Consider the following 21,552-nt stretch of genomic DNA (forward strand, 5'->3'; position numbering starts at 1 on the left):
ATGATACAGATGAAGATAATCAGGGCAATCAAAATGGAGGGAAACCGCAAGTAAGACTAGACGTGATTCACAGGGGCAAGAACTACAAAAGGACAGGTATGTGCACGTTAACCTTCAAGGAGGACTGAAGGCCGATACTAACGTTAGCCACACTCTGCGAACCTATTTGTATGAATTCAACCGACGATGCGCTGCAATTTGTTTCACTTCCCTTGTTTGGTTTGGATCGCGTTCTCACCTGTGGCGAACCGAAGACTTGGAAGTGAGCAGAGACTTTTGTTTTCAAGCGATCCAAAGTTCGGCATATTTCTACAGGAATTTTTTTTTGGTTTTCTTTAATGGGTGTGTATGTGACTTCCGGAGCTTTTGCTGCCAGCCTCAAGTGGACACTCAGGGAACTGCAGTTTTTTTGCATTTCCCCACTGACTTCTTTTTTCAACACCAGAGGTTGCGTCTTGGTCTTTATTCATGAGGTGGCCAGAAAGATGAACCAGATTTCCATGTCAGTGTTGCCCTGAGGTTTTTGGGATGGATTAGTAATTTAAGTTGGAAAAGTGATGATTTAACCGGCTTTGTTGCGAGTGAGTTTATTTTTGAAAGATTTTGCACCTTGAGACTTATCAATCCATGCATGTGGGATTCTCGCTGAAACTGGCTGAACTGCTGGTGATGAGAAAGAATCAGGATTTCTGCACAGCCTCTGTCTTTGATAGATTCATCAAAAAACGGTTGAAATAAACCTTCCACAAAAACTACCAAGCGACTATTTCAGATTCTTCATTCTTCCATTTATTTTTCTTGCGCACACAAGTTATTATTTTTTTTATACATTTTCGGGACTTCAGGTGCTCCGTACTGTCTGTGTTTTCTTGCCCAGAGAAACCCTTTATTGTTCAATTTCCTCTCTTTCACATGCAACATGTTGTGTGACAGAGACATTCAGTTTTGTTCTGTGGCCTCAGTTGAAACTTGTTGAATAATCGTCAGGCAGTTGTCCGTTTAAATCTATCATCGGGATGTTCTTAGTAATTACAGTCAACACTTCCTTCTTTATCTTTGGGAACATGCCAGAGTAAATGTAGGTGCAACAAAGCACTCCTACTGAGCTGCTTTAGAAAGAAGCACACTGTAACACATTGTTCATCAGGGTAACACTCACTTGCTGGTCATCTCTGCGTCATTTGACATTTGTTTACACATGCTGTTGATTTAAATGCATTTCTTTCTCTTTCGTTACCAGATTAAAACTTCTCACAGGAGCTTTAAACTAGTTTTTTCCAGTAGTTCTGCTTTTTGCTGCAGCGAGGGTAAGACTTTGTTGTCAGTGACTTCAGAGCACTGAGCAGATCATTATCATTTATTGCTTAAACTGAGGATCATTTAAAATAATTTGTATTTGAATGTATTGTCATGTCTCTCTTTTGATATTACATTTCAATACATTTAAGATATTCTTAATTAACCCTGCGAGGGGATATTCAAACTTTACACACACATAGGTTGAAATACACAATCAGGATCCTATATGGACATGCATTACAGGAGGGACGTCAGATTGGGGGGGGGGGGGGGGGGGGGGTCTGCCCACAGCGAGCACTCCTGAGCTGGTGGGACGGTGGGGGGGTTCAGTGACTTGCTCAGTGGTGCCTCGGCAGTGCTCAAGAAGTGAACTGGCACCTCTTCAGCTAACAGACCAATTTACAGATTTGGTCCGCACCAGGACTTGAACCGGTGACCCTCCTGTTCCCAACCCAAGTCCCTTCAGACTGAGCTACTGTAGTATTCTATTGTCTTACTTTTGTTATATATCTTTTAACGCTCTTTATGTTCTAAATGTTTTGTTTTTGTCTTCATGTATGAATCATTTTCTCACATTTGATGTTTCAGGAACATACTTTGAGTTTTTTTTATCACTTTAAACTTCTGCTCCTCGGTTTAAAGGAAGTTGGGTGGAGCAGAACCGACACACACACACACACACACACACACACACACACAGGAATAAGACATCTGTCACTGCTGGCCTGTCTTCCACGCTCTCAGTGCAGCGAGGTGAGGCCGCGCAGTTTGCTCTTCTGCTGAGCTTGCTGTTGAGACAAGGCAGTGTTGATGTGACAGCTGTTATTTCATAGATGGTTTCTACATTACTTTTTGTGTAAGTCTTTCAAGACTGAACACACATCCGCTTAGGCTTAGCCAGCTCCGTCTGCAGGTGAAGCGGAGCGTGGGATGGGGCGATACCTCACAGTGCATGATGGGTGCATGGCGGTGGGATAAGTCAGCGTGTTAAGTGTGTTTCTGTGTCAAAAAAAATGACTCGTGCAGAACTATATATGTCTGACCCTGAATGCACTTTGATCCATAGACAGAAACAAGATGTAAGAATTGACATTTTGTAAGTTACATGCTAGATGTGTTGTTCTGTGTGAACTGTCGGCCCTTAGTTTTCTATGATGTGATCAGTTAAGGGATTTGCTTGAGCAGTTTTGATATCTGAAATGAGATGTTGAGTGACTTCAATTTCACTGAACATGTATTGTGTATTTTCTATGGTTTTGTTTTAACACTTTGTAGCCGCAGGATGTTTTGTTCCACATGTTTATAGCACTGTATCATGAAGTTGAAGTACTTTGTCCTCTGTTGAGGCGAGTCTTACTGTTTGTTTTGCGTCACTTTTATGTGGGACTACAGATGGAAATTAGCGACTCGCTAAATGTGGCGCAACCGTCTTTTCATTTTTTCTTTGTATAGATGATCGATGTCATTACAAACTGTGCCCTGATCAATAAAATCATTAAAAAATGAAAGTGAAAATCACACAAAATCACCGGACGTTTCAAATGTTTTGAATCTTTGATCCTGATCTTTGCTTTCCATGAAAATGATCAACACATTCAAATTCAGGTCAAGTAGACACAATACAAACGCTCGAGGACTGTTTTTATCAGAGTAATTGTTACACTGTAAGGTTTTCAAACATGCATCAAACTCCTGAAACCTTTGAGAAATGTTCGAGGTGAGCAGCATGTGTGGAGGCAAACAGCTGACTATCGCTCTGACTTCACCCAGAAGGTTTCCAATCGGCCGCCACAAGTCACTTCTGCATGAAGTCGGGATGAGGTAATGTGAGAGCTGATGTTCACCTTTGTGCGAGTAATGAAACTGCTTCATTATCATGTCTGGTTGCCAACATGTTTATCTGCACTCTTTCATTAATCAGTCAATATGTTGAACTACACTTAACATAGATTCTAAGATAAAAAAAATGGCGTCATAGCCATAGGCGAATCACCACATGGGCAAAGTGTGCAAGTGTCTAGGGTCTGGCAAATGGGAGTCTGGCCCTAAGATTTATTATTATACATATAATAACTTTATTTTATTTCCAAATCTTTTTAGTTGAAAACGTTCAAGACCTTTAGCTTCCCCTTGCTTGTCTCTCCAAAATTGCTAAATCTCTGCTGTATCTGCATAACTGGAATTACACGCCTGCAAAGGCGTGACGGTGTTTAAAATAACAATAAGGAAAAGAAAAAAAGATGATGGTTCTCTAGAAGGCAGAGAGACTGACAGCAGGAAGATGCCAGGTTGGATTTCCCTGTAAGTCACTATCTGTTAATCTTAAAGAATTATTTTTGGGTTTATTGTGCCTTTAATGGAGTGGATAGAGTCAGAAATCAGGGAGAGAGAGAGAGTGGGGAATGACATGTGGGAAAGGAGCCACAGGTGGGATTTGAACCTGGGTCGCCCGCTTGAAGGACTACCTCTGTACGTGGGGTGTGTGCACAACCACTGTGCCACCAGCGCCCCCACTATCTGTTAATCTTACTATGAATTAATACATCTCCTAGCTCCTGAGCGCTCCGGTCTCGTAGGCTCCTCTCGTTGGGTCTTTGTGATATAACAATACTTTTAGCTTTCTTGCTTTTCTGCAAGAAGCAAGCTGCTAGCTGCGTTTCTACGTGCTAACTGGAACTACAAACTATTCTATGTATATAAAAGGAAGGAAGGCACAGTAACTTTGATTGACTGCTCACGTGAGTCATGATATAAGAGAGGAAGTTCCGCATTTTCTTGACTGTTTTACCTGCTAAGATTGTGCAAGGACCATAAAGCCAAACAGAAAGTTAACGTTCCATCGTTTAGTTTAACCACGCAGACAGCTGTAAGTGAACACACGACTAACTAAAAATGCCTTCAGAATGAGAATACATTTCTTGACTTGGACACAGTGCACGTCTGCTGTTGGCTTTGCAGAAGATGGTAAAATAACCCTCTCTACAGTCTACAGGCGGACTCCTTTATGTGCTCACAAGGGTTTTTAATCAAAGTCTTCCTCAGTGAGAAACAGTGGGTGCGTTCGAATTGTCCCTCCTATCTCCTTTCACTATCCACTTTACCTTAACCCCGGGGAAAACGTCATGAGGTCAAGGAAAGATGTTAGGAGAATTCATAAAGGACTTTGGGAAAGGCGAACGCGTTGCTCTGACAATCCGACCACATTTCCACGAGGCGACGTCATTAAATGCGACGGGCAGGCGGAGGTTAATGACGTGGGTCTGCCGTGGTGAAACTACAATGTTCAGAAAAAGGACTACAAAAAGCGCATCTAAAAAACTTTCCCCTGTGCCTTCTTACCGGTGAAATAATTCTAATTACCAAAAGGTTGGGATTGAAATAAAAGAAATATAGACCACCAGGCTACGAGTAAGAAAAGTGAAACCATCAGCTTCCTGTCCACTCAGAAATCAACATCAACATAAATATGAGTGTATGAAATGAATTGTTACATTTATGCAAGATATATCCTACACATAATGTTTTAAACATACAAATGTACAACTGCACAGCATTCTTAAGTGAATGAAATACGTTGAATAAAACATCATCTGGATAAAAATGTCTCTTATCTTTTAATCTCTTACATGATCTGTGTCACTTTACGATCATCGTTAATGTTCATGAACGGTCGGCTGCGCGACTCGCTTTAAATGTTGCGACTGAAAGGAATTGTGGGGCGTCAAATCTCATCTCCTTCAGTAAAGGATGGTCCAGTGTATCCTATGCTAAAGGAGGTTATAAAGGAAGCATTGACCCACCTTTCTTTAACTTTTAGAGAATTCGAACGGCTCTTATCATGGCCGCCACTTAAATGCTTCCGGGTCATTTCACTCAGTTAGGTACGACGGAGAATTAGGGCCACGTTAAAAAAAAAATAAAAAATTTTGAGATCAAAGTCGTAAATTTACGAGATTAACGAGTTCGAGACCAGCCTGCGCGAAATTTTTGAAAGTAGAACTTTTAAAGTCTTTAAAGAATAAAATAATAAAGTTGTTATTTTAGTCTAGATCAGAAGAGCAGCAGCATCCTGTTCTCAAATGTCAAACATGGAGCATCTTGTCCTAAAGGTTTCACTAATAAGGAAATAGGATACTTCCTTGTGTAGTCGGTAAAAACAGTTAGTTCAAGAGAAGTTTTCACTTCAACTTGAAGACCTTGTTTATCTGTAAAATGATCTATGAACAGGACACAAACTGGCTCTGCACATGAGACACTTTAACAAGGCAGACCGATAGCAGACACAAATAGTTGTGTTGTTTACTTGTGCAGATATGAAACTACACATGCTTTTGGCACATCATCATCTTCACATTGTCATAAAATGTCAGCACCCTTAGAAAGAACCACACTGACTTGGAGGAAGTTGTCTGCAGAGGAAAATACTTTAAGAGTTCTACTTTCATCATTTTGCGCAGGCTGGTCTCGAACTCGTTATTTTACGAGATTATTCTCGTAAATTAACAAATTTAATCTCGTAAATCTACGACTTTAATCTCGAAATTTAAAGAAATTATTATTTTTTAACGTGGCCCTAATCCTCCGTCGTAGTTAGGAACCTTCCTAAGCAAAAATGACAATTTGGACGCACCCAGTGTCTATCAGGATCTCTTTGTTTGCTAATAAAAGAAGACAAATCCACAAACCACAAACAAATCCACAGGTATCTTAATTAATTAAAAAATGTGGCATTCATAACAGTTTGTCGTTTGTATCAGATTTCCTCTTCTCATGTGTCTGTTACGTGCTTATTTACTCAGAGGTGGAATGTGTGTTCTTTTTCTTTCTGAGGAACCAAACTAACAAAACGTGTCCCTGTTCCAGGACACCTGCCACTTCATTATGCAATGATGAAGACACAGTATGAAAAATACTTAAGTGAGGTACTATTACTGAGTCACATATTCAATACAAAGCTTACACTGTGTTGTAATCCCTGCAGAATCAAGACTCTAATTATGACTCCAGTGAAGAGCAGCCTCGAGCTTTACCAGAAAATAAAGACATTTAAACACCTCTTCACCGCTTGAGGTTCTTCTTAAAACACGTACATTTATATTCAAAGAAACCAACTGCAACTTCACAACTCAGCCAAAACGCATAACACAGATCTAGTCATCCGAAAGTCTTGCAGTCTGGTGAGAGATTTTGCACGCATGCAGACATTTGACGAGAATAAACATGTTTTTAGAGAAAGGGATCCCGCTGCTGCAGTGACACAGCAGAGAGTAATGGGTAGAAAACTGCTGATCGAGTCAGCGTGTATGTTTGAATGTAGTCTATTTATGTAATAATAAATCTCACTTACTATATCACAGGTGAAAACGTACAGGTGAAACACATTCAGCCAACCAGCTGTGATCGCTTGGTTGAGCTGAGGTTCTTCTGTAACGTGCTGCAGGATGATCATCTGCTTAGAATAGTAGCTTGATCCCAGCATTCAGAAACAAAACAACTTAATCTCCAAGTGTTGCACTCGACCTTATTTCAGAGTTTCACAGTTTGAACACGCACATTAACAGATCTTTATCAAATGTAAATCAAAGAGAGCACGTGCTAAGTGGGATCAAAGACAAGATCTCTAAACCAACAAGCCGTACCTGTGATAATAGTGTTATCACTGCATCATCATTTCATGGTTAAATGTGTTGGAGTATTCAGATATCTTTTTATTCCTCAGTAAAAAACTTTCTTCTCCACGCTAACATACTAAGGCATCATGTGCACAAACAGCAAACAAGGAATATAGATTCATTTGGACCAAATGATTGGATGGATTTTAAGTTCACATTTATTTTCTTTCCTTAAAACAACCTGTTCTTCTTTTTTATTATTTGTTTTAACTTATTTATTCATCTTTGTTATTTTGTCTATACCACTACTAATAATTTAATGGCAAAGCGCTCTGCTGTTGCTCCTTAAATATATTGTACTCTATTTTCTTAACCTGGTCTTGTTCAACAGCTGAGAGCTGGGGTTGGGGTATGTCACATCTCAGTTTGAAATCTCTGCATTATCTGCATAACACGGCATTACACGTCTGCAATGGCGTGGCGGTGTTTAAAGTATGCTAACAATACGGAGGGAAAAAAAAGATAATGGTTCTCTAGAAGGCAGAGAGACTGACAGCAGGAAGATGCCAGGTTGGATTTCCCTGGAAGTCACTATCTGTAAATCTTAAAGAATGTTTTTTCAGCTTTTTTCTGCCTTTGATGGAGAAATAGGACAGTGGATGGAGAGTGGGGAACGACATGAGGGAAAGAAGCCACAGGTGGGATTTGAACTTGGGCCCGCCCGCTTGAAGGACTAACAGCCTCCATGGGGCGCTAACCACTGCGCCACCAGCTAATCAAAGAGTAAGGTCTTTTACCTGCTTTTTGTGAAGTGTCTCGAGATAACATTTGTTATGAATTACGGATTTGATTGATTGATTGATTGATAACCACAAGCCTTTGAAAAGACCAGAGAGGTCAGACCAGAGAGCATGCTCTGTTGGTGCGATCGCTTGGCGTCACTCAGCTGGCCGTAGCTGTCAACAAGATGGACCAGGTAAACTGGCAGCAAGAGCGTTTCCAAGATATTAATTCTACCAACATGAAACGGTGATACTTCTATGCAGATTTAGATCCTGAAATATTTAGCCTCAGCTCCTACTTCTGAAGTTTGCTAACTCTTGGCACTCTAATCTTGATCCATCATTTTTCAACTCTGCAATCATATCATATACCTTCTGCTCTTCTCACTTATCGCTCTCTCTCTCTAATATCTCTTAATTTACAAACATGTAAATTAACTTCAAACACAGGAGATCACCAAGGCTCCTCTCTGACGGGGATTCGAACCAGGAAGCTTCTCGCTGTGAGGCCACTGCACCACCGCGTAGCCTCCAAATTCTCATCCCCTAACATTGTTTTGCTTTTCTCAATAGTCCAAATAAACGCAAAAAAAATTCCCAAACATCTTTGATTACAAAATCTTGTGACAACAAAGGTCTCTCAAAATCAAGCTTCTGCTGTTGTTCTCCTCTGACCTGATATTCATTTTGCATGCTGGGAAACAACATGTTTCCACTGATCTCAGGTTACAAACAGACGCCACACACACACACACACCTCCCTCAGTCTGTGTGAGGACAGATTAGTCGAGCTGTCAATCGCTGTCCCGGTTGATGCAGTTCAGTTCAATAATGATACACATCAGTGTAGGAGCAGAGTCTTTTTTTTCATTCAAAAGTTAAATTAGTTTCTGCTAAAAAAAAATATAAAAAATATGGCAGAAGGATTCTGTGTGTGTTTGTTTGATACTTCATGAAACCTTACATCCCTACATGTAATGGTGTGATGCTTTAATGAGGGAATCAGAGTTTCTTTAATGGTTTAGTTTTTATTTGCTGTAGTGTATATGGTTTCGACGTCTTTCTTGTCACTCATATTTAATGGTGTAGTGCAGGGTATAGTATGCATGCATGTGGAGTATATCCACTTATTTTTCAGTCTCCCTGGAGTGTACCCTCTTCTGAATTCCCCCTGATTCACACCAGTGATTGATTGATAATATTCAGTAGTATGCTGCAACGTTTTCCCTATATGGTAAAAGGATGACCCTCCGTATTCTGCCTCTAATTGCACGCACTAACTAAATATGCAAGAGTAGTCTTACATGTCACTGTTTATAACAGAGGCCATTGTTATTCTCCAGAACGGGCCACTTAAAAAAAACATTGGGGTGAGAATTAGGAGTATGATCACTTCCTTAGGCACCACTGCTTATGTTGTGTTTTTATGCTCTTTGGTGCACGGCACATTCCCGTATAGGGGCAATAAAGGTTTCATGTAACTCAATGGCAGAGTGAAGGAATGTAAGAAACCAATCAATATGACCTGAATTAGACTCACAAAGAAGCAATTTTGGATCTGTTCTGAATCGAACTCGCAGACACAGTAATAGGTGTTCGGACCAAGCGGCAACCTGCAGTCATGAAAAATGAAGCCAATGCAGATGTGCAAAGTCCTGCAGTTCGTTGAGTGTCCGCTTGAGGCTAGGCTAGAATAGGTCTTATTAGTTATGGTCATTATGGCACACACTGTGTGGGGGTTGATTTAAAAAAGAAAACACAATAAATTGACGTCTTGTAACTCAGTGTAAACGCACTGACAGAACCTTCTGTCCAGAGTGTGACATTCAGGCAAGCTAAAAAAGATAAACCATAATTATCGCTTAGTCGGACCTTCCCTGAGGGGGCACGCTGCTGGAAACACACACACACACAGGCACCCACAGGCACACAAGCACACACACACAAACACAAACACACACACAAACACACACATACACACACACACAGGTAAAATTGATTAAAATGTATATCATCACGCAGCAGATGTTCTGGCACACTGAGCAGGGATTTGGCAGAGTCAGCTGTGGTTTGGACAGGTGTCTGAAACTCTTTCAATCCTTCACAGCCTCCTTTGCTTTTGCTTGAAGACTCTCTCTCACACATTAATATACTGTAGGTGTATGTGTTTGTTTGACTCATTGCAAATTGCAACTCCTATAGAAAGACTAAAAGTGACATTTTGACGACGATGTATCAAACAGACGTCGTAAACCTCATTACATCAACTCTTTCACTGCACAATAACAAAATGATCGTAAACTGCAGGAGACACACCTTTTCTCTTTATGCTCCTCCAGACATCGCATTAATAATCTCCATTTGATCCAGACTGATAATGCTTTTTTTGATGAATCGTAAACATGACCCACCTGTAGTGTCACACAGGTAGACAAGTGAGGTAGGAGAGGCTGCCAAATAATAATAAAAAACAAGAAGAGGCTCAAAGACAGAAAGAAAATGTTGTGTAAGATACTCAAGTGTGTGTGCAAAGAAATAATTGATGCATGTCTTCTGTAAGGAATTCTGTGTGCATGCATGTGTGTGTGTGTGTGTGTGTGTGTGTGTATGTAAGATAAGGTAGCTTTATTTGTAGGTAGATTTGGTTTGCAGTGAGTGAGTCGGCCTCTTTTTACACACAAAACGACAGCACAGGACAAAACATGGTGAAGTGACAACAGTGCTTAATAGTAACGAGAAAAGCCTGTCAGTAAAAAACAAGACAAAGTAACCCATCATAACTATATGACAAATAAAAATAAGATAAAAATGAGACTATACCCCCAGTCGAGTAAAGTGAAAGCAAGATAAGAATAAGAGTTTACCACCGATCAATAAAACTTGGTGAGTAAAAGCCAAGTAGAAATGAGCCATCAGTAAAAACAAGATAAAGAAAAGACAAGGCGATAAAAAGTGCAGAGATCAATAAATAAACTAAAAATGCTCCAAAAGAAGATTTTCTACAGCGTCACATCTTGTTCATCTCACTGATGGCTGCTGGGACAAAGCTGCTTTTGTATCTCCTCTTTTTGCAGGGTGCTACCGACGTCCTGAAGGGAGAAGCTGAAATTCAATATTTAAAGGGTGGGAGTCGTCTTTTAAAATGGAGCCGGATGTCCTCCGTACCTGTCTGATGTACGGGGATTCTGGGTTTAGCCCCGACTCCCATGTGTGTCCCACTTGATCCTGTCATGAACACTGTAGAACAGACTGAGAGGTAAAGTGTCATAATCATTTTGGAGAATGGAAGAAGATGATTCCTGGATGATTTCCAGTCTTATCTGACAGCTGTGACTACCATTAAATATCCAGATGAGTTTATGATTTACCTCCAGGATTATCTCCCTTTTTTAAAAAATATACTGTTGTCACATCACTTGAATGCGATTCGTATGTTGTGTAATGACAGCAGGTGACTCCAGCTCGCAGCTATGTTATGGTATATTAACGTCTCCCAGGGGAACAACCACGTCTCTGTCTGTATTTTGTCCGCAGGCAGACGAGGCAGCAGGGCGTAACTGCTGTCAGAACAAACACTTGAATTGTTCTTATTTGTTTCTGTGACTGGCTGCACTTCCTTCGAATTCTCTGTTTGGCTCCAAAATTTATCTGGCTCTATAGTTTCTTATTCCAGGTGCATGAGAGAGAAAAGGGAGGTTGCCCGTGTCTGTATATGCATGTTTGTGTTGTTGGCCTTGTTGCGAGGCAGTGTGCCTTGTGGTGGAATTTAATATATCTCTAATTGAGCATTGAAATCAACCTGAATTGGAAATCGATCCACCCACAAGGAATGTAACAGGGCACAGACATAAGAAGCAACTATTGTCTTCTAGTTATTGTCTCAAAATGACTCATGAGGATTATTCCATTAAAGGGTAATTAAACCCCACATTTTCAGTTGTAATGCTCTACCCTGGAATTTAAGAAAATGCTTTTAAAATGTAAATTAGTCAACTTTGAGAGGGGGTAAGACACGCCCACTCACTCCTTCTGATCTGTCTCTTGTTGACAATTTATGAACTGTTCAAACTTGAGACTGAACCACAACAGGAAGCTTTACTGTGAGAATCATGAGCTTGAGAGAAAGTCAGTAGTTTTTGATTTATGATGGGGTGGAGCTGCGGTCGATATGTACTGATATCACACACTTGGCCAAAAACACAGTCACACCGAGGTAGTCAACTCCCTTTATATCTATGGCACATTTAAAGAATAAAAGCTCTGCGTGAGTTCAAACGTAACCTAACTGGCTGAGCAAGTTTACACTCTAACATTTAAAGTGTAGCAGCAGCTGAGACAGTTCTGAAGTAGGCCTAAATTTTGACTTAAATCTTACAACTTGCTCCTAGTAGGTGTAAAGTCCTCCGTTAAATACAGTTGTCACGGTGATGAACTTAAGTTACAAACTAACTAGTTTCAGCCTAGCGTCCAGTGTGGACTTTACACCCAAACTTAGGACAGAAATTGCACATAGCTTCTGCAACAGGCCACAGGAGATGAACCAAAAGTGTTTTACAGTCAATGCAGAGAGTTAAGAATCTGCCTCAATACAGGCGTGCATGATGTCAGGAGCAATGTCATAAAATGTATGAAAATCAACAATGATATTAATACAATTAGAAAATTGCGGTTCATTGTTTTGAAGGATATCTGTCGCCAAGCATCATTTGACGTTTTCATTAAAGATATTTGATCTGTGAGTGTGAGCAGAGAGCCAGATACAAGTGGTAGATAGAACTGTGTGTCATCTGCATAGCAGTGGTACAAGAGATTATAGTCTTAAAAGAAAACAGAGCCAAGCGAAAATAAAAAAGGGTCTTAAAAATGACCCTTGGGGGATACCATATTTAATCGGTGCATGTGACAACAAGAAGTTTACTTATAATTTACTTTGAAGTAGTATGTTCAACTCTTTTAATACCTTCCACTGCAGACTGACTTTATTCTCCGTTCATTTTAATAGAAATTTAAGGTTGATCGTGTCAAATGAGATCGGGCAATACATGATTAATACAGGACACAGCAGGCTGAGCTCATTATATGTACATTACATTTGGACTTTTGTTTTGTTTGATAATAATTCAAATGTCAGGGGAAACGCCCAGATTTTTAAAATGCCAGTGAAATGAATGCCATATTTGTCTGTTCCTCCAGGCAACTTATTACAGGCTGGTTTAAAGGATCAATTCATTAAAAAGTTTGGTTAGAGTTAGGGCAGTTGTAGAGGATTGATGGCAACCTCTGGTGTTCAAAACTAAAGCCAATGCAGAAGTACAACATCTGCAGTTCCTCAAGGGTCCACTTGAGGCTGGTTGCAGAAACCAAGGAAACCCCATTTGTTCCCATATTAAAATGCGCAGTTTACAGCATCAAGAGTTCATCATAAATTTGCATATTCAGAGACGTGGATGAGTTACCTGACAGGTCAACCCACTGAAGCGATTTGCCAGGAGGTCTAAGGCCCACTTTACCTACAACGAGATTGAAAGTTAGGTGGAGAAAACATTTCTAATATGGCGACTGCCATGTTTCGCCTTCAAAACTCTTCTTTTTTTTAAGCTTTATGTCTATCATCAGTCCATCCATGATACTCTGTGCATAGTGAAGTATTCTTGCAGAAATATATTTTCAGCGTTACTTGTGTCTATGATTATCAATGCATTAGTTTTATTGTGCTTCCTAAATAATCTGTAACCTATGATTAAAGATTGCTTCAAACTCCATAACATCTTGTGCAGTCGACCTGCAGCACAGTGTGTATCCGCGCAGCAGACAGAACAGGCCTGAGGGAAGTGGCCCAGTTATTCAGAGCGGAGCTGGAATAATGCCCGCCTTTTTAAGATGATTCCTATAACACAATTACAGATTCTTGTTCAAGAAGGGTGTGGCAAAAGAAAAAGTACAAGACTTTAGGCTCAGCGATAGTCTGTGTCTGTGTCTGTGTGTGTGTGTGTGTGTGTGTGTGTGTGTGTGTGTGTGTGTGTGTGTGTGTGTGTGTGTGTGTGTGTGTGTGTGTGAATTATGAGCTGTGTGCCTCTGAATCAATGTGTGTGTGTGTGTGTGTGTGTGCGGATGCTGTATGTATGTTAGTCTGTGTGTATGTTGGGCGGGGGCTCAATGGATCCTCTCCCCACCCTGCAGGGAGTAGCTCTTCCTCTCCAGGGTTCAGAAATAACTAACAGACAGCTTTATTGTTCAAGAAAACCTGCCTGATGTCTCTGCCTGCCGCTCATGCATGCACACACACACACACACACACACACACACACACACACACACACACACACACACACAGGCATAAAGACCCCCCCTCTCCTTTTACAGATCTGAATAACTGACAAGTGGAGTCTTGGTTACACCCTGGCTCTGAGGAAAGGAGGAAGAAAGAGAGAGAGAGAGAGACAGAGAGAGAGAGAGAGAGAGATAGAGAGACAGAGAGAGACAGAGACAGAGAGAGAGAGAGAGAGAGCAGGGGGTAAAGGGAGGGGTTTTGTGGACACTCGATGTGCTGACGGGACAGCGGTGGTCACACCCAAACTGTGGCGCCTGACCTTCTACAACAAACAGAAACACCCTTACACACACACACACACACACACACACACACACACACACACACACACACACACACACACACACACACACACACACACACACACACACACACACACACACACACTGTAACATCATCCGTTCCAGTTTTCCAGAGAGGAGGTCTTGTCTCTGCTCTGCCTGCTGCTCCGTGTTAGCAGTTTGTGACTCAGCAGGTCCACTTTAATCTCTTTCATAATCTGAGCCTCAGTTTCACCCTGAGGTCGCTGCTGAAGTCTCTGCTGCGGACTGTGGATTTAAGGAAAAGTCAGAGGAAGAAAATAACCCCCATCTACTGAACTCATTCACAAAAGATCCTATCATCCGCCCAAGTAATTTCATTTAAACCACTTAACGTTGATACAAAACATGATCTTTAAAATATGACACATTTACAGAATGTAAACAAACTATTCATAAAGCATTGATCAACCAGACAACCAGCATTTTATCTCCTGCTTCATTAATGTAACAGACAGAGTTATAGGAAGGTGAATGATTTTTAATATGGAGCAATGGGAGATGCCGTTCTCTGGTGCCTTGCCCTTCAGCACCAGATCCCTTCACTGCCTCAGTGGTTCTGCTTCTGCCTGGTAAACAGAGGGAAAGTTCAGGGGTCCAATTGATGAACGCGTCAATCTAAATCGTAAATAAAGTTGATCTTAATACTACAAGTGTTGCTTCATCAGATCTATAAGGGCAGGATGCATTTCAGATGTCAAGTGTTGGTTGGCAGTGTGAATTGTGAGAACAAAGAGTCACTGAAGGAATCAAAAGACTCACGGCTAACCCGAAGGCAAATACATGAGTAAAAAATGATCTACTTCCTTATATTTCCTTTATTGGTGGAAGACTTTTTAAAATCAAGCTCAGAATATTTCCAGCAGGAAAATTGTTTCTCACTTATTCATTCACATCTCTCTGCCCCTCACTTGGTAAATGGACTTTAGCTTGTAGAGCTCTTTTCTAGTCTTCAGACTGCTCGAAGCTCTTTTACACCGCAGGTCACACCTACACATTCACACACTGATGGCAGAGGCTGCTTTGTAAAGTGTCGATCAGAAGTATCTAATCCCATTCATTGATCATCATCATACGTCGCAGACTAAGCACCAGGAGCAATTCAAGGTAAAGTGTCTTGGCTAAAGACACATTGGACATGGAGCTGCAGGAGCTGGGGATTGAACCCCTGACCTTCAAGTTGAGAGACGACCAACTCTACCAACTGAGCCACAGCTCTCTTCCTGCTCAAGCTACCAGTATTGAAAAATGAAGCTAATGTGGAAGTGCAACAAAATGTAGTTCCTTAAGTGTCCACAAATTGAAAAATTCAGTTTAATAGCAGAATTAAACGTGTTTACTGACTGGTACAGAAAAAAAAGTTTTGGTCTAATTATCTAATGTCTTTACCGTGCACACAGTACAGGGGAACTCAATATGAAGCACCAATATGTAAGATATCTATAATCATAAAATGACCTTACTGCATCAACAGACATTAAGGAAACATGATATGTAGAAGTGATGGCTCCTCTCACAACAACGCAGCAGACAGTATGTCCTCCTTCTAAGTTTTGATTTCTGTCAGTTATGGTTTGTTTTTGTTTTGCCCAGAGAAGATAGGCTGTTTTAAGGCACCCCCACATGGCTGTTTCAGACGCCCTTTGGTTTGTTAGGCAAACAGCACACCAACAGGTGTTGCAGAGATTAAAGCGGAAAGCGAACTGCTTCAGACATAATGGATTCTAGATGATGCAGAGCTGGATAAACAGCTTCAGTGTCCCCAACATGGCAACATGTGTGCACATCAACTCTTGGGACTCATACATTAAAAAACCATGAACAAAAAAAGATATATTTGCTGCTGTTTAGCGTGTCTGATAATCTCTTTTAATCTATGCATGCAGCACAAATTATAAGTGAGAACCTCATTGGAAACTTTTATCAGAGCAGCAGTGTTTCATACTTATAGACTCAATGACGAAATGTCAGCCAAAGTTTCTGCTGCAGAAGTCTGAAAAAAGAAACAAAACGGTTTTAATTAGCATAAAAAAGAACAATTTAAAAATAGCACACGCACACACACACACACACACACACACGCACACACACGCACACACACACACCCTTGCATACCCAAAAAGTGATATTGCATTTTAATCAGATATCAGTGGAATGTGTGTGTCATCAACTGAACTCAACATTTTGCAACTGTAACATGTTAACTAGCAGTTTAGACATGTAGAGCTGCAATCTGTAGGTGGTATGTGCACACACACACACACACACACTCTCTCACACACACACACACACACACACACACACACACACACACACGCACACTGATGTTGAAATGCACAGGGTGGGATACATGTGCAATTTCCTAACCGACACTTTGAACGAGGCGGTTCTTTCATTTTCAAACCAATCTTTCCTCTATGATGACAGCTCACTGATACAAACACTCAGAGAGAAATGCAGAATAAACACAACTGAACCATCAAATACATTTGTATCCTTGGACGACCCATTCATTTATTGGATATTTTAATAAGGTTTTCTTTCAAGGACAATGTGATATAGGAGGATTCTTGTCATAAGTTACTGCTGAACCCAGGCGAGGTTAAGTGTCATCGCTTGCAGGGGATGGTGAAGGCGAAGTTGGTGGGGGTCCAGAGCAGGGAGCTATAGGGAGTGTTCTGTGGGGAGGATTTGTAGTAGGCAAGGCGGGCTCAGAAAATGGAGATCCTGGAGACGGGGGAAACAGCAAGTCAACGTTACTGTGAAGGTGAACAAACAGCTGAGTTGTTAAGGCCTGGCATAAATGCTAAACTAGCGCTGCTGGACTTCTTCCACAAACAAACCATGAACGGCACAACGATCCAACAGAGACTGACAGTTTGTGCAGACTTCTTGTAGGAGTTGTTGAGTGCTTCAATGCAGGCAGGTGTGCAGAGAGTGAAGGCGACAGAGGGGAAGGAGTGAGGGGGAAAACCAAATCACACCAAACGTCCCACGCTCTCACTGCAATGTCTGAAATAATTTTTTTTTTTAAAAAACCACAGTCACGGGCAAACAGATGTCACACAGGAGGGACTGTGATGATTGTACATGTTTAGGAAATAACAGGTGATGATTTGTTTGAGCGTTTGAAGTGTGAGCTTAATTGGGGAGTAATGATTAGTCACAAGTACGTACACGTACATTTCAAAAATGTTTACAGCAGAGTTAAACATGTACAGCCTGGTTTAACAAAAAAGGTCTGAAGAGCTTATGTCTTTATTGGCATGCATTTTATGAAGTATAAGAGTTATTGATAATACGTCATGTGGCTGACCTGACCGATGGGCGGGCGCGTTGTAGCTGTTTGTGTGGAGGCTCAAACCTCCATCTCACATCCTGTTGTTCTCCAGCATGGCAACCGCCTTCAAACCCCTCTTCAGTAACCAATGGGTGACGTCACTCAGGCTCCATCTATGTTTATATTGAGTCTATGGTTTATACGTTAAAAACAGCCTGCATGGTATGAAGACGGATGAGGGGATGTAATTTACATGAGTCAATATAAAAAATCTTATTTACGGCCCTGTGGATGTTTATGCTGCAGGGTTATTTATACACTTCTGTGGAAAGAAACTGCTCTTGTGTCTGGTTTCTTTTGGTGGACTGTGCTCTGTACCGCCTACCAGAGGGGAGTTCAAACAGTTGTGTGTCCGGGGTGTGTCCGTTTCTTTTTTCATGTCTCTCCTGTTTGGTGGCAAACCGAACAGTGATGGACATCCAGCAAATAGATTGGAATTTGGCGGTGTAAAACATGATCAGCAGCTCCTGAGGGACTCTGAACATCCCGAGCTGGCGCAGGAACTACATCCCCTGTGGACGGTTTTCCTGATAGTGTGTTTGTGGGAGGCTCACTTCAGGTCCCAAAGTTTGTGGATCCCAGAAACGTGAAGGTGTCCTCAGTAGCCATGGGGCTGTTGAGAGGGAGGTGCAATGTTCCTCGAGAGACTACAATACCAAGTCAATGCATGGAGTTGACCTGTACCACCTGCAGGTCCTTAAATCAATTTAATATACGGTGCCCGGCTAGAGGATGTATCAGATAAGATAAGAACAGCTACTACACTTCGTCTCGGCCAATTGCTGAAGACTAAGTACAAATACATAGAAAGTGATTGCAAGGAAAAGTACATTGTGCGTTTTGTCGTACAGACAATTGAGTCAAAGCTGTAAAGACTACAACACGATAACATGTCGTTTAAGTTACAGTGCAAATATGAAAAAGTTCTGCAGAGGACTCGCAGAGGACGTGTGTGACCCCTGAGAGGCTTGAATACTGTGTGCAACAGTTGCACACAGTATTCAAAAATAACAAAAGAAATATTTCAAAGAGAAATAAAAAAAAAATGGCTGGCTGCAGTGTCTTCTGATTCGTCTACCTGTTGTGTCTTTTAAAGTATGAAATATGTCATCTGCAGTGCTGGTGTTCCAAAGATTTATAATCCCTGTCATAAAGTCAGTATAAATTATTAAAGAGGAGAACAGATGATAAGAGTAAAAGTGTGATGAGTGAGTGGGGAATGACATGCAGCAACGTGCCCGGAACGTTTGAGGACTATCCCCTCCGTACGTCGGGCGTGTGATAGAAACCTTCAGGCTATCAGATGGACAAGTGCAAGTTTATCAAGCTTATTCAAAATCCATGTTATACATTTTTTTTTTCTTCCATTTCATATTAAAAAGCCAGTTTAAGTCAGACTGAAGGTGTCACAGCTCAGGTACAGTCAGTAGCTCTCTTTATGGCTGAAGGTGTTGTGGGTGAAGTAGCTTCCTTATCAATGTTTACTGCTTTATGAGCCGTTACTGACTCTGTTTGACCTTTTGGACTGAGCTGTCACCTCTCATCCCAGCACCTGATGTGTCAAGAAATGTCTTTAATGATGAGCGTCATTAATGATTACAGCCACCTAAATCACTTTATACGCCACATAAAAGGATCAGGTTGGTGTTCAATGGTGTGTAAAGGTGTGCTGATTAATACTGAGCTGTCATGTCATCAATTCATAACAGATGTTATCTCAAACACAGAGCAGGTTTCTCTTGGTTGGGCAGCTGAATCCACACATGGAGACGGTAACTACAGAATTTAAAGGTGGTCTCATCTATATGTGTTTGCATCTTTTTTTTGTTTTCCTTAAAAAGGGAAAGTTACTGTTAAAGTGAGGATCTATTTTCATTCCAGGATTCTTATTGCATCAGCAACATTTACATCAATATCAAAGGTTACTAACTGTGTCTACATCCCTCACTGAGACAGACGCAGTGACAAGACATCAAAGCTCCACTTTGGGAGGAACAGAAACACACGACAAGAGCGTGAAGGAAAGCCAGAGACAGAGGAGGTGGTGACGAAGAGAGAGGAAATGATAAATGGGCTTGAGCTTGTAGAGTTCTTTTCTAGTCTTCTGACTCCTCAAAGTGCTTTTTTTTACACCACAAGTCACACCTACACACCCTAACCCTGATGGCAGAGGCTGCTGTGGAAAGTCTCCATCAGTATTAACCATTTCTACACATTCATAAGCCACCGCCAAAGCAGCGGGAGCAACTCGGGGTTTAGTGTCTTGACCAAGGACACATCGGACATGTGGCTGCAGGAGCTGGGGGACCGACTCTACCAACTGAGCTGCAGCCGCCCCCAGCCGCCCACATGACAAGATAGACAAGAGACAGAGACAGAGGAGGTGGTGAAGAAGGGAGAGGAAGAAGAGGGGTTACAACACAGGGATAACTGATATTTAATAAGCTCCACACACTTCACTCAAACAAAGCTATTATCTACAATTATTTCAAGATTGTTATGTTGATCATTCATTACCAGATTTTACCTGTCATTCAAATATTCATATCTAATGCTACTTCCCACACACACACACAGATTAAGAGCTTTAATCCAGAATTCTCAAGCATTTAAATGCAAAGATTTTGTTCTGCATATTTACTTTTGTGTTTTGGAGCAGCAGACTCCCACTAATCACAAATTCAGTTTTAGGACTTCGGTAGTTTTAGAGCCTTCAATGTCTCTAAATCTACATATTACAAACGTTTACAGATTGAAAAGCTCTCTCTCTCTGGCCCTCTCAGAGTGTGGTTTGTCGGGGTTGTAGGAGGATATGTGCATGTGGTGGAGCGCGGTGCAGGGCAGGGCTGAGCTGAGGTGGAGAGGGATAAATGGATGCCAAGTCAAATAAAACAAAACTCGAGGCAACGTCACAGCTCCTGGCACTTTACTCGGCCCGGCAGAGAGACACAAACACACGCAGATGCACACTGTACTCACGCGCTTTGTTTACACACCGCAAATGCATTCTTTGAGTGCACATGCTGCCTCTCTGTTCACTCTACCAGGGAATTAAGAAAAAATCTGCCCACAGATGCCAAGTTTTAACCACAGTCACACAAGAACTTGTAGTTCTTTAGAATCAGGAGCTCTGATCCAGCAGGTGTGGACAAAAACAAACACGCACACACATCACAACAGCCCTGCATCATAACTGAGCTTTAAACACAGGCACACACACGACATGGGCAGGGCTGCTCGGTCAGGGGTTACGAGGCTTAAAAATAAAATCCACATAAACACCGGAGAGATCATCGCAGATTAGTGGAGCCTGGGTGAGGCGGGCTCAGGTGGTCTTCAGGGTGTGTTCACATCAGTCTACAGTCTACCTGCCGATCGCTCAGGAGGGCGTGCTCCTCAAGAACCTGACTCGCTTTGTTGCTGCTCGGTGGAAATCTCCGTCCAGGAGGAGTGTTTGCTTTGGATCAACTCTTAAGCTGTGTCTTTAAAGCACAGTCATCAGAGGCACTGAAAGAATTAATTATGGTCTTTGATTAATGACAGCGGGATTCTTCTGCTGATCCCTCAGAGTCTTCTGTCTGATCTCGTCTAGGAAAGGTCAAAAGTCATTTAAAGAGCAACATTTCATCAGCTGTCTGGGAGCTATCACACAAGTAGTCCTTACCAGCATTTTGCTTTTATTATATTTATTTGTTGGCTTCTTGCCTCCATTAGGACAGTTAATAAAGCAGCATATAGGGATATGGAGTGAGGAATGATAGGAGACCCCAGGTCTGACTAGGCCGCAGGAGGACTGGAGGACTATAGCCTTAGTACAGTAAATGGCATGCGACCCAAGAGCTAGGCCAATCTACAGAAGCATCGCACT

At 41.5% G+C, this 21,552-nt stretch overlaps 1 pseudogene; it reads right to left on the reverse strand.

Moving 5' to 3' along the window:
- Window positions 1-18,306: 18,306 nt before the first annotated feature.
- LOC136181022 (U2 spliceosomal RNA) lies at window positions 18,307-18,479 on the reverse strand (annotated as a pseudogene).
- Between the last annotated feature and the right edge of the window lie 3,073 nt (window positions 18,480-21,552).

This window comes from Labrus bergylta, chromosome 1 (assembly GCF_963930695.1).
Source record: "Labrus bergylta chromosome 1, fLabBer1.1, whole genome shotgun sequence".
Classification (NCBI taxonomy): Eukaryota; Metazoa; Chordata; class Actinopteri; order Labriformes; family Labridae; genus Labrus; species Labrus bergylta.